This window comes from Lissotriton helveticus, chromosome 8 (genome assembly GCF_964261635.1).
Source record: "Lissotriton helveticus chromosome 8, aLisHel1.1, whole genome shotgun sequence".
In the NCBI taxonomy this organism is placed as follows: domain Eukaryota; kingdom Metazoa; phylum Chordata; class Amphibia; order Caudata; family Salamandridae; genus Lissotriton; species Lissotriton helveticus.
The window spans coordinates 1,654,844,265-1,654,856,644 of NC_136069.1; positions in this window are offsets into that span (position 1 = coordinate 1,654,844,265).

Below are 12,380 nucleotides of genomic sequence, written 5' to 3' on the forward strand. Positions count from 1 at the left end.
GAACAGTGTAAGCGGTCGTTTTCTGCCGCTCAAGTAGATTTGTACTCGAGCGGCAGCTTTCTCAACGCGGACTGGTAGTTTCTCATCGCGAGCGGTTGCGAGCTTTCGCGACCACTCGCAATGAGAAACCTGACCTCCCCGCGTTGAGACTCTTACCTGGAGGTTTATTTTCCACGCTCGCGATCGGCAACTTGATGTTGCTGATCGCGAACGAGGAAAAATTCTCGTCGGGATGTTGATTTTGCTCGCTCGCGGTCACCAACTTGATGTTGAGGACCGTGAGCAAGCAAAAAATGCCCGTTATGCTACGCGTTTTTGCACTGTGCTACATGCAATTCACCTAGTGCATGGTAGCGCAAACCACGCACGCTCCGATGTGTCCGTGGAGGGAGCTCCAGTGAAAGGCCCTCGATGGGGGAGGTGAAGAGCTCACTGTGGCCATGGAGGGGGAGCCAGTCAACGGCCCGGTGGGTGAGGAGGTGAAGGGATCGCTGTGGCTGTGGAGGGAGCCACAGTGAACCACCCTGGGGGAGGGAGGGTGGAGGAGGTGAAGGGCTCCCCGTGACTTTGGAGAGAGCACCAGTGAACAGCCCGGCGGGGGATGGAAGAGGTGAAGGGCTCACCGTGGCTAGGGCGGGAGCACCAGTGAACGGCCGGGGGGAGGGGAGGTGGAGGAGGTGAAGGGCTCACTGTGGCTGTGGAGAGAGCCCCAGTGAGTGGCCCTTGGGGGTGCATTCCTTCCGCCGCTGTGAATGGCCTCTCTGTACTCAGGGCCCTGCCTCCTGCTCCGATGGAGTTCCCGTTGCCATGGGGACGGGATCCGATGCCCGGGAAGGAAGCCGGCTTATTAAAATAAACACGAGGTGGAGCCGCAAGGCCTGATGGGAAGGCCACGATCAGCTGCTCCAAAGGGACACAGAGGGGTGGGGGCTTCTTAGGAGGGCTCTCCATGCTCTTCAGCAGCACTGCCTGGTGAAGCTGGGTGAAGGACTTTAAAATGCAATTTTTTGTTTCATCTCTCTTTAAAGGTTTCTCAATGAAGGACTTCTATTGCTATAGAATAGTTTCCCGTGAATGCTCTGTACCCCATAGTGGTATTGGGCAGGGATAAATTCTCACTTATAGTAATAATCAAAAAGAGCTCGCTGTGCTAGTAATGCTCACGTTGTGTGTGTCAGAAAAACATTTGTTTTTATGAAGCCCTCACTGATCAACCTTGTTTGTGGCCTGCTTCACCATCGGGCCCCGCCCAAGGCACCGAGTGCACCTCGGGTGAGCTGCGACGTCTGTTTACAGCGACACGGATAGCGTCAAGTGAGTGTGCAGTGATGGTGTCGAGAGTGTATGTTAAAAACTGTCCTAAGGGTCCCAGTGTCCACAGGATAATTTTTTTGTGGCCCTTGGCAGTATTAAAAGCATGGCTAGTGGATGTGGTTGGAGACACTTACGGGCTCCCACATTCGGTGTGGTCAACTAGTTTCGGCCAGGCGTAGTGTTAAATCTGGCTTTCTTCAGGACCTATGTGTGTAAAGTGAGTTAAAAAGAGGTTTACAGAGTATGTATACGCTCCTAAGTGACGCACTCGCTAAGGTGCGATAACTGTAAGAGGAGTCTTTCCTCTAAGTTTGTACTCTTAAGCTCCAGAGGACAAATTTCATGAGTCCCTGGAGGGGTCCAGTTTAAGAGTAGCACTTTGGTGCTTGCTCGGGACCCACTTCTCAACCTACTGCGGCCAGATAGGAACTCCAACGGGAGTGGGATGTTACTTTTGTAGGGGGTGCGATGCGAACGTTAATCAAACATTTTCTAGGGTGTGTGGGGCACAGAAAAGGTTGGTGACCCCTGAGTAAGCCGAGGCTGTGTGTAAATGTGGGGCACTGGAAGAAAGGTCTAATCGCCCAGGTCAGCGGGCAGCTCTGAGCGGCTTAGCACATATTTGTGTCGGATTAGGGAGGCCTCGCCTTCCACAGTGAAAGCCGCCGCAAAGCCCCGCCCACCTCAGCGGTCACCTCTGTGAGAGGGAGCCCCAGGTGTGAAGAGAAGAGGAACCACGCCCACACTCCAGTAGTCCCACCCTACACACGCCCCAAGATATTCAAAGAGATGGGGGGGTCGGACTCCCGCAGCCCCCCCCCGATTTACTCCGAGTCCTCACCGCCATGCAACCTTTTACTCCCTCCGTGCCCTCACCGCCATGCAACCCTTCACTCCCTCCGTGCCCTCACCGCCATGCAACCCTTCACTCCCTCCGTGCCCTCACCACCATGCAACCCTTCACTCCCTTTGCACCCTCACCATCATGCAACCCTTCTCTCCCTCCGTGCCCTCACCGCCATGCAACCCTTCACTCCCTCCGTGCCCTCACCGCCATGCAACCCTTCACTCCCTCCGTGCCCTCACCGCCATGCAACCCTTCACTCCCTTTGCACCCTCACCATCATGCAACCCTTCTCTCCCTCCGTGCCCTCACCGCCATGCAACCCTTCACTCCCTCCGTGCCCTCACCGCCATGCAACCCTTCACTCCCTCCGTGCCCTCACCGCCATGCAACCCTTCACTCCCTCCGTGCCCTCACCACCATGCAACCCTTCACTCACTCCGTGACCTCACCGCCATGCAACCCTTCACTCCCTTTGCACCCTTACCATCATGCAACCCTTCTCTCCCTCCATGACCTCACCGTTGCTGCGGGAGGGCTGGTGAGTGGGCCGATATTGGCACTATGCGGGCTGACCAACACGTCCCCGCAGGGGACACACATAAGAGGGCGGCCCCTTAGTGCAACAAGTTGGCACATGGAGCAGCCCAGTTTTCCACGACCCGAATGGGTCCTGGAACTTAACTTCCGGCCGTGGTGGGAGGCGGGGAGAGGTATATATTCCTCCCCCGCCCACCTGGCGGCCTCTTTGTCCCCTCACCCTGGCGCCATTTCCCTCCCTAACGCCTACCCGGCGCTTCAGGGTGGCGGGGATATTTATTCCAATGCTTGTTTTGTGTTGCAGGCGGAGTTACAGGGCGATCCAGAGGCGGAAAGGTACTCAGGGGTACCCTCTTCAGGAGCACAAAGGGTGCTGAGGCCTAATATTCCCAGGAAGTCTGTGCGGTGGCCCCTGTGGTGCGACAGCGCCCCGTCTGTCCTATGGGCAGTTGGAAACCTGTACAACCGAGGGTCGCTTGAACGCTCCGCCCCTCGTAGGGGGGGGGCGTGAGCAAGAGGGTGGACCGTTGGTTTACCGGAAGTGAGAGTGGCTATCCACTCACCACAACCGCTAAGCACCGATTGGCTAAGGCCACAATGCAAATTGGCCCATCAGGTGGTAGGCCGCGAGGGGCGGCTTGCCTTTGGATCGTCTGTAAGATAACCCACCATGTTGGCATTTATATATGCTAATAAACCTGCAGTGACTTTATCCCAACAAAAGTTGTCTTGTCTGTTTATTTACAATACATGCATGTTGCTGCAGGAGGGCTGGTGAGTGGGCCGATATTGGCACTAACCACCATGCAACCCTTCTCTCCCTCTATGACCTCACATCAATGCAACCCTTCACTCCCTCTGTGCCCTCACCACCACGTAACCCTTCACTCCCTCTGTGCCCTCACCACCATGCAACCCTTCACTCCCTCTGTGCCCTCACCACCATGCAACCCTTCACTCCCTCTGTGCCCTCACCACCACATAACCCTTCACTCCCTCCGTGCCCTCACCACCATGCAACCTTTCACTCCCTCGGTGCCCTCACCACCACGTAACCCTTCACTCCCTCTGTGCCCTCACCACCATGCAACCCTTCACTCCCTCTGTGCCCTCACCACCACATAACCCTTCACTCCCTCCGTGCCCTCACCACCATGCAACCTTTCACTCCCTCGGTGCCCTCACCACCACGTAACCCTTCACTCCCTCTGTGCCCTCACCACCACGTAACCCTTCCCTCCCTCCGTGCCCTCACCCCCATGCAACCTTTGCTAAGAACAGAATTAAAATATGTAAGTGCTTTATTTCGTCACAGACTCCTGTTTTACGAATTCATATCGTGAAATGTGCAGCGCGTGCTCGAGCCCTTCCTGGTATGACGTCTCAATCTGTTTTGAGGGGCGTTCGTGAATACTCGAGAGCCTTTTCCACTCAGACCCGCGGCCCCATTTCCATGATAAATGGCGCTGTCAGTGCTGTGGCAGGGTGTGATTAATGTACAGGTCGGCTGTGCCTCGGTGCTCGAGCGCTGCTGGTGCCCCCCTCACCCCCCCCCCCCACCCCTGCCTCTCGCACCGCAGGCTGTGCATGGTGGGTGCGAGCAGTCCTTTCACTGCCACGAGCAACGGTTGCCCCAAACGTATCCTTTCGGGTGTCACGTCCAGTCATCCCAAACACCCATACGTTTTTAGGCCCCACCCTTGTAGACGTCTGCACGCAGCAACAACCATCTGCTGATGCTACCGACTAAAGCTGGCCTCTATCACACATCCTGGACAAACCTCCAGGGAGCGAAACACGTGTCAGAGTCCGGTCGCAAACGCAATGGATGCGAGCGAAGAAAGAATGAAGGGAGAGAGTCACTCAGTGAAAGGCAGCCTTCCCTCTGGAGCAGGTGAGTGATTGACAGCTGCGGGCCCGTGCCAGCCCGGGAGCCAGGAATGCAATCAGTGCCCGGGCCCTGCCTGCTCACAGCGCCCCCCCTCCCCCCCTCTGACAGGCCTGCTTTGGAGCCCACGGGCGAGCGATTGCTTTTTGCCAATCAGGGAAAGTGTTGGGGGGCTGCGGCGGGGGTGGGGGCGTCGAGGCACTAATCGACAGAGACAGAGAAAGGGAGCGCGCGGCGTCCCATGAATAGAAAGCAGAGGAAGGAATTGTGTGGGGGAAAAGGGACCCGCATTCCTGGAATGTCAGCGGTTCAGTCTGCAGAAAAGGTTGTGTGTGCGCCGCACACTCACAGGGCACAATACAGCACAGGGACCCCAGCACGGGGGCTCTGAAGCTGTCTGGGGCATGACCTACGACCCCGCGCTCGAAAAAACGAGGACACTGCTTCTTAAGACCCAAAAGTAGGACATATGTTTGAGGGAAACGCTCTATCTTTTGTATTTATTTCTTTTCGGTTCTGGATTTTTTTATTTTATTAATGGTCTTCCTGACCTTTTGTAATGGGGTGCTATTTTAGTTCTGTTCTTGTTTGTTTTTCTTTCTTTATTCCCTTCTTCTCAGTTGCTTCTCTTCCCCACATCCTCTGCCTTACCACTCAGTGAGTGTACAGTACGGAGAGTATTGTCAGCTCAGGTCCCCCCTTGTTCTGCCCCCCAGGACTCGAGTTGCTGGAGCAGCAGATCTGACAGGACAGAAGAACCCCCTAGGGCAGTAACCATTCCTGCCCGTGACAGCGTCCGGCCTCCCTGCTTCAAAGCGGTCTCCCCACCCCCAATTGTCACATATTAGTGTGAATAATGTATTTATATATTTGACCACCATCCCTGTCAAGCCAGTCAGATGATGAATAACGTGGTTGCCACAACAAGTTGATGGATGCATGCTTGAATTAATCTCAGCCACTGTGATTCTGGGCAAATCACTTAATCTCCTGTGCCTAACAAAAATGAATGTGTGTCCTCATGTAACGTAACTGGTGCCATGTAAAGTGCTCTGATACCCGATTCGGGTCAAGTTCGCGCTATATAAAACTCTGGGGGGGGGGAATCACTTGGGCCGCATCCCCATCCATTGTTTTTTCACCCACCATGCCACCTCAGTTTGGACCCAGCCATATGCAAATCAGTCTTGACCCTGTGCCCCATGGGAACAGTCCAGACCGTACTGCCAGGCCAGGTCCTCCCTGGACCGGAAACAAGCATCCTGGGACCGGTTTCAGGGTATGTCACCCTTCTTCAGCCAGGCTAGCTTGAATCCAGTGGCACAGTGAGCAAGGGACCCACGTCTGGGCATACCCTGCCAACTTAGGGTGAAAAGTGTTACAGCAAACAACTGATGGACGGAATGCTGAACAGTCCAGACCGAACTGCCAGGCCAGGTCCCCCCTGAAGCGGATACAAGCACCCCAGGGCCGGTGTTGCCCTTATTTTGGGCTCATCAGCCAGGTACAGCTTGATTCCAGGGGCACAGTCAGCATGGGCCCCACGTCTGGGCATACCTGTGCCACCTGGGGCATCACCTGCAACAACACCAAGGTGGTGGATGGAACCCTTGAATGAATCTCAGCCACTGAGAGGAGAGATGCAGCCCAGGGAGGGGGCAGGGGGCTGAGGACGTGGAAGAGGCACAGAGAGGGAGGGCAGAGGTGGCCCTGAGAGAGAGCGCATAGGATGAAAAGTAGAGAGAGGGGAGGGAGAGAGTGTTAGGCACAGGGAGGAGACTGGTAGCCCAGAGAGAGGGAGACGGGGGGAGGATAGAGAGAAGGAATGAGAGGGGTGGGCTGAAGGGCGCAAGAGAACGTATTTGGGAAAAAAAGAACAAACCTGGAGCAATTAAACCGTGGAGGGTAGGAGGATGGAAATAAACCAAGGGGCGGTCGAGCAGAAAGAATGATGGGGGGAAGGGGCGGCAAGCAGACGTCGAGGCGCTGGGCGCTATAATCGCCCGTGGTCTGAAGCTAGCCTGGTTGTTATTTGGGAGTGTTAGCGCCAGCCTCGCATCCCTCTGGAATAAACGGGCGCAGCTCAGATCAGATAAGAAGGAAAGGATCTGAGGTGGGCACAGCAGGGGGGTGGGGGGGGGGCAGGGGGAGGGCAGCGCCTCTCTCTACCCATGCCATGGGCAGCGCTGCAGAGCACGATTTAATAACCAGAAATGCCAAGTCAATCACCGCTCCTTCAGCCGAGCAGCCTGCCAGGGGTTACAGGGGCGTGCAGGCGGGGAAGGAGGGGGGTCATTGAGGGGGGTGGGGGGCAGCAGGGGAGGGCCGCCTCGGCAGGAATGAGTGACAGGCAGACAGTGGGAGGGAGGCTCGGCCTGGAATGGAGCCTTTCCTGACAGGAGGCCGGACAGAAATCTGCTAATGTGCTGAGCTCTGCGGCCCCGAGATGGGTTCCCATGGCAACCAGACTACAAACACAAGGGACTCTTCTCTCTCTGCCCCCTCCGTGCTCTGTGCAATCACCCCCCCCCCCCCGCCCGTGCTCTCTTGCCCTTCCCTTGTCTCCAACCAACACATGATGCCACCACTACCTGTGCTAGGGTACCCTAGTATGCCTGCCGTCTATACTCTGTGTGTCTACTGTACCCTCTCTGTACCCTCTCTGTGCCCTCTCTGTACCCTCTCTGTGCCCTCCCTGTACCCTCTCTGTACCCTCTCTGTGCCCTCTCTGTACCCTCTCTGTGCCCTCTCTGTACCCTCTCTGTACCCTCTCTGTGCCCTCCCTGTGCCCTCCCTGTACCCTCTCTGTACCCTCTCTGTGCCCTCTCTGTACCCTCTCCGTACCCTCTCTGTGCCCTCTCTGTACCCTCTATGTGCCATCTATTCTCTGTGGTAATTACAGAATCGGTATTTGCCATTGATTCCTATGGGCCTTGAAGCCCATAGGATTCAATAGAACATACCGATTCAGTAATTACCGAATCGGTAAAATTACCGATTTTACAAGGGGGACAGGGTGTCACTTTGACACCCTGTTGCACCCCTGTTTCAGGCTTGTGTGCCATGTGACACACATACATACCCTTAGGGCATGTCTGTGTGCCACATGGCACAGGTGTACATGCACAGATGTGCAAGTACACAGAAATTCGTTATTTACCATGCCATAATATTTCATGGTAAATAACGAATTCCTAAGGCACTGTTTCCAGTGCCACCTACATCCCATATTACCGATTCTGTACATTTACTGAATCGGTAATTTACCGATTCGGTAAATATACAGATTCGGTAATATATTGGCCACCTACATCTGAAACTCAAAATACCGGTCGGTAACGGCTGAAATCGGCCGTTAACGACCGGTATTTGGCCACCTACATATGGCCCCTATTGAGGGATGTTTTCAGAGATAGTGTTGATTGATAGAATTTCCTAAAATCCGTCAGATGTGAAGAGTTTGGATTTGTAAGAGTGATGGGCGCAGTGCATGTGTGTAAACTCTGAAGTGGGAGTTAAAACCGGCTACCAGGAGAGGAAAAAGTTTTATTCATTATCCCCTGATGTCCAGATTAAAAACAGGGCAGATGCAGTTGTGAAATAATGACTGCATGCGTCCAGAAACAAGGTCTACATGTTTCGGCCATTGTGATTCTTATGGAATCGTGGCCTTCTTCAGGACCTAGATGTAGTGAATCTACTGCGTGATAGTGAATCTGTGAAAAAGAATATTATCACAAAAATGGGTTGAATCAAATCCAACCTTCAAACCTGGTGTCTATGTTCTTGGTGGATTGCATAATGCTGATGGCACCTAGAAGAAGAAAGGTGACATCAGGAAAAAGGATCAAAAACTTGCGCTCTATATTTATAAAATACATGGATCCTGACAACCCATGGTAACTGGAACCTATATAGTGTACTTGTAACATTATGTACTAAGTATCGCTTACCCGTAATTCACGAGAAAGCAGCCTCACCTCACCTGGCTACAGATCAGGATATGAGGCCCCGCTCTAAAGAAATGGAAAAGCATAGGTGATAATCTGACATAGAACATGTCATAAAGTCTGTAGTCCCTATGCTAACGAATGTCATATTGAGTGCCTACTGAAAACCAGTGCGATACTAGATAAAACTATGCAGTACTTACTAAGACAGTGGACTGGGACACAGGTTTGATAGTATGATAGTAGTCCGCTATACTCTAAGGCCAAACGGCGGAGCTAACAGTGATGACTGCATCAAGCCATGTCTTCATTGGACCAGAATCAAGTTTCCCAGGACCGGTTTCTGGCATTACAGCCGTCTTCAGCCGGGCTTGCTTGACTCCAGTGGCAAAGTGAGCAAGGGACTCACGTCTGAGCATACCCTGCCAACTTAGGGCGAACAGGAGCGTTGACAATACAAACACTCACCCCCAGTCAACTGATCTGGGTTTAATCCATCACCGTTCTTTAGCTCACTCCACCACCCCAGTTCAGAAATGGCCATATGCAAATCAGTCTGACTCATTGGAACAGTCCAGCCCGAACTGCCAAGCCATGTCTTTCCTGGACCGGAATCCAGCATCCTAGGACCGGTTTCTAGCTATCAGCCATCTTCAGCCAGGATAGCTTGACTCCAGTGGCCTAGTGAGCACGGGACCCACGTCTGGGCATACCCTTCCCACATAGGGTGAACAGCAAAACACACAAGATGATGGATGTAATGTTGCAGAATGGCAAAACATTCACCTCTAGTCACAGATCTGGGTTTAATCCATCATTATTTTGCTCACCAAGCCACCCCAGTTCAGACATGGCCATATGCAAATCAGTCTTGACCCTGTGCCTCATGGGAACAGTCCAGCCCGAACTGCCAAGCCATGTCTTTCCTGAACCGGAATTAAGCATCCTAGGACTGGTTTCTGGCTATCAGCCATCTTCAGCCAGGATGGCTTGACTCCAGTGGCCTAGTGAGCACCCACCTTTGTACCGCTTTGGCCACCATACGTTGGCAGGGTATGCTCAGACGAGAGTCCCTTGCTCACTTTGCGACTGGATTCAAGCAAGCCTGGCTGGAGACGGCTGTAATGCCAGAAACCGGTCCTAGGAAGCTTAAATCCGGTCCAGGACTGGACTGTTCTCATGAGGCACAGGGTCAGACTGATTTGCATATAGCCATGTCTGCACTGGGGTGGCAGAGTGGGCTAAAGAACGGTGATGGATTAAACCCAGATCTGTTGACTGGGTGTGAGTGTTTGATTGGTTCAGATGCTCCGTCCATCACCACCCCCTTTTGTATCGAGAAAAGAAAAGTAACCATAAGATAATGCCTCTCCTGTAGGAGTGGCCATGCATTTCCAAAGTAGAGAACAGCTCAAATGGTGACTCTCTCTCTCTCTCTCTCTCACTCGCTCTGTCCTTCTGTCTATCTCTCTCTCTCTGTATTTCTCTTTCTATCTGTCTCTCTCTCTCTCATGTCTCTCTCTTTCTCTCTCTCTGTCTCTCTCATCTCTGTCGTTCTTTCTCTCTGTTTTTCTCTATATATCTCTCTCATCTCTCTTTCTCTCTCTCTTTCTCTCTTTCTCTCTCTCTGTATCTCTCTGTCCTTCTGTCTCTCTCTCTCTCTGTATTTCTCTTTCTCTCTCTCTCATCTCTTTCTCTCTGTCCTTCTGTCTCTCTGTCTCTCTCACTGTATTTCTCTCGCTCTCTGTCACTCTCTCTCATCTCTCTCGTTCTTTCTGTTTTTTTCTCTCTCTATCTCTCTCTCTCATCTCACTATTTCTCTCTCTCTCTCCCTCTCTCTCTCTCTCATCTCCCCTTTCTCTCTCTCTCCCTCTCTCTCTGTCTCCCTCTCCCTCTCCCTCTCTGTCTTATCTCCCTCCTCTCACTGTCTCTCCCTGTTTCATATCCCCCAGCTCTCTGTCTCATCTTCTCGCCCTCTCTCTACCCCTTTCTCTGTCTCTCTCTCTCTCTCTGCCTCATCTCGTCTCCTCTCTCTGCCTCATCTCACTCTGCCTGTACCTCCTGTCTTAGTCCCCTCTGCTGTTTCCTTGACTCGTGTCTGTCCTCTCGTCTGTTGCCAACTTCATCCTTTGGCCTTTTAGCGCTGCTGTGCCTCGGTCGTGTTTTTGTAGGCGCTGTATGCCTCTGTGTCATGTGTTGCTCTGTGCTGTGGTCGGGTTCCCTCGCGGCAGTGGTGAGGTTTCATTCCTTTGTGCCCAGGAGCACACATGGTAACCGGTGGGGGCCGCAGCCTGCTCTTTGCTATTTAGCATACCCTGCACAGCTCACTGCGCCCATCAATAATTCACCCCCACTCCTGCTGACGCAGAGGAGGAGGCGGCGAGCAGGGACGGGGCTGAGGTGCGAGGCACTGAATCGAGAGCGCAGGGTCTGCCCAAGGTCACACGTGACAAAGGGAAGAGGAATGAGCTGGCGCCGTGCTCCATGGTCAGCACTTCTATCTCATCTTAACGTCACCGCTCCTGCACACCCCACAAGAAGCCCCCCCACCCACCACTAGCAGCACTCTCACACCGCCACCGAGTGTAGCGCCCAACACCGTAGCGCCGACAGCCCCCTGCCCACAGGGCATGCCCTAGGTGCTGGAACCCTCCAGGAGGGCCCTGTCCACCCGGGCTGACAGCTCCGTGCCCTCACGGCATGTCCTACAAGCTGGCACCACCCGGGAGGGCACGCCCCACCCTCCTCCGGGGCTGGCAGCTCCGTGCTCTCAGGGCATGTCCTACATCTTGGCACCCTCCAGGAGGGCCCTCTCCACCCTCCGCCGGGGGTGAGAGCCCCGTGCCCTCAGGGCATGTCCTACAAGCTGGCACCCCCGGGAGGGCCCTCTCCACCCTCCGCCGGGGCCGGCAGCTCCAGGCTCGGGTAGCCCGGGCCTGCTTCCGGCTCCTGGAAGCGGATCCCGGCCGGAGGCGGCCTCCATGCGCTGACGGCTCCCCGGGGAGGGCTGTGATTAGGAAACATGACAATATTGTCATAATGTGATCTGCTGACAGCTCGCGGCGGCCCATCCTCGGAGGATGACAGGCAGCTGCCAGGAGCCTCCTGCCCGACCTCGGCCCGTCAGGAGGGCTGGGAGAGAGGACCGTCAGGCGCAGCGCACACTGCGGACCCACGCGCCTCGAGGCGCTTGGCTCTGTATCCGCAGCGCACACTGCGGACCCGCGCGCCTCGAGGCGCTTGGCTCTGTAATGTGCAGCATGGAGTTGGCTGCAGGGAAGCAAGTGAGGGCCCAGGTTCTCAAATTCAAATTTCAAAGGCTTTATTCGACAGGTTGTCATAAAAGCAACACACAATACATCACAATACTATACACTATAAATGATACATAACAATACACATATTAAAAAGTTATTAAATTCACTGATTGCTGTCGTTTTGTGGTACACATTTTTCCCAAAAACATTTATGGTCAATTAAAAATTACTACATAGATAAAACCAATTTTAAGAACAACAGGTAATTTGCTAGCTATCATCATGTGGCTGAAAAGTGCGAGTGCGTATAATCCAAGCCCACTTTAAGAATTTCGCGACAGCAACCGCTATACAGGGTGAGCAGTCTGACTCTAATATCCTTAGGGCTTCTATATGCCTCCGGGTGCCCAGGTTTAAGCAGATGGGTTTTAGCCATTAGCGACGAGGGGCACCATAAAGGGGGCATACACAAAATAAATGTGCCATGGTCTCAACCAAGTTTAAACAGTTATGACATTTATCGTCTCTTAATAGTGCCCATTTGGAGGTAAAAGCTTTTACAGAAAGTGTCCCGACCCTGAATTGAA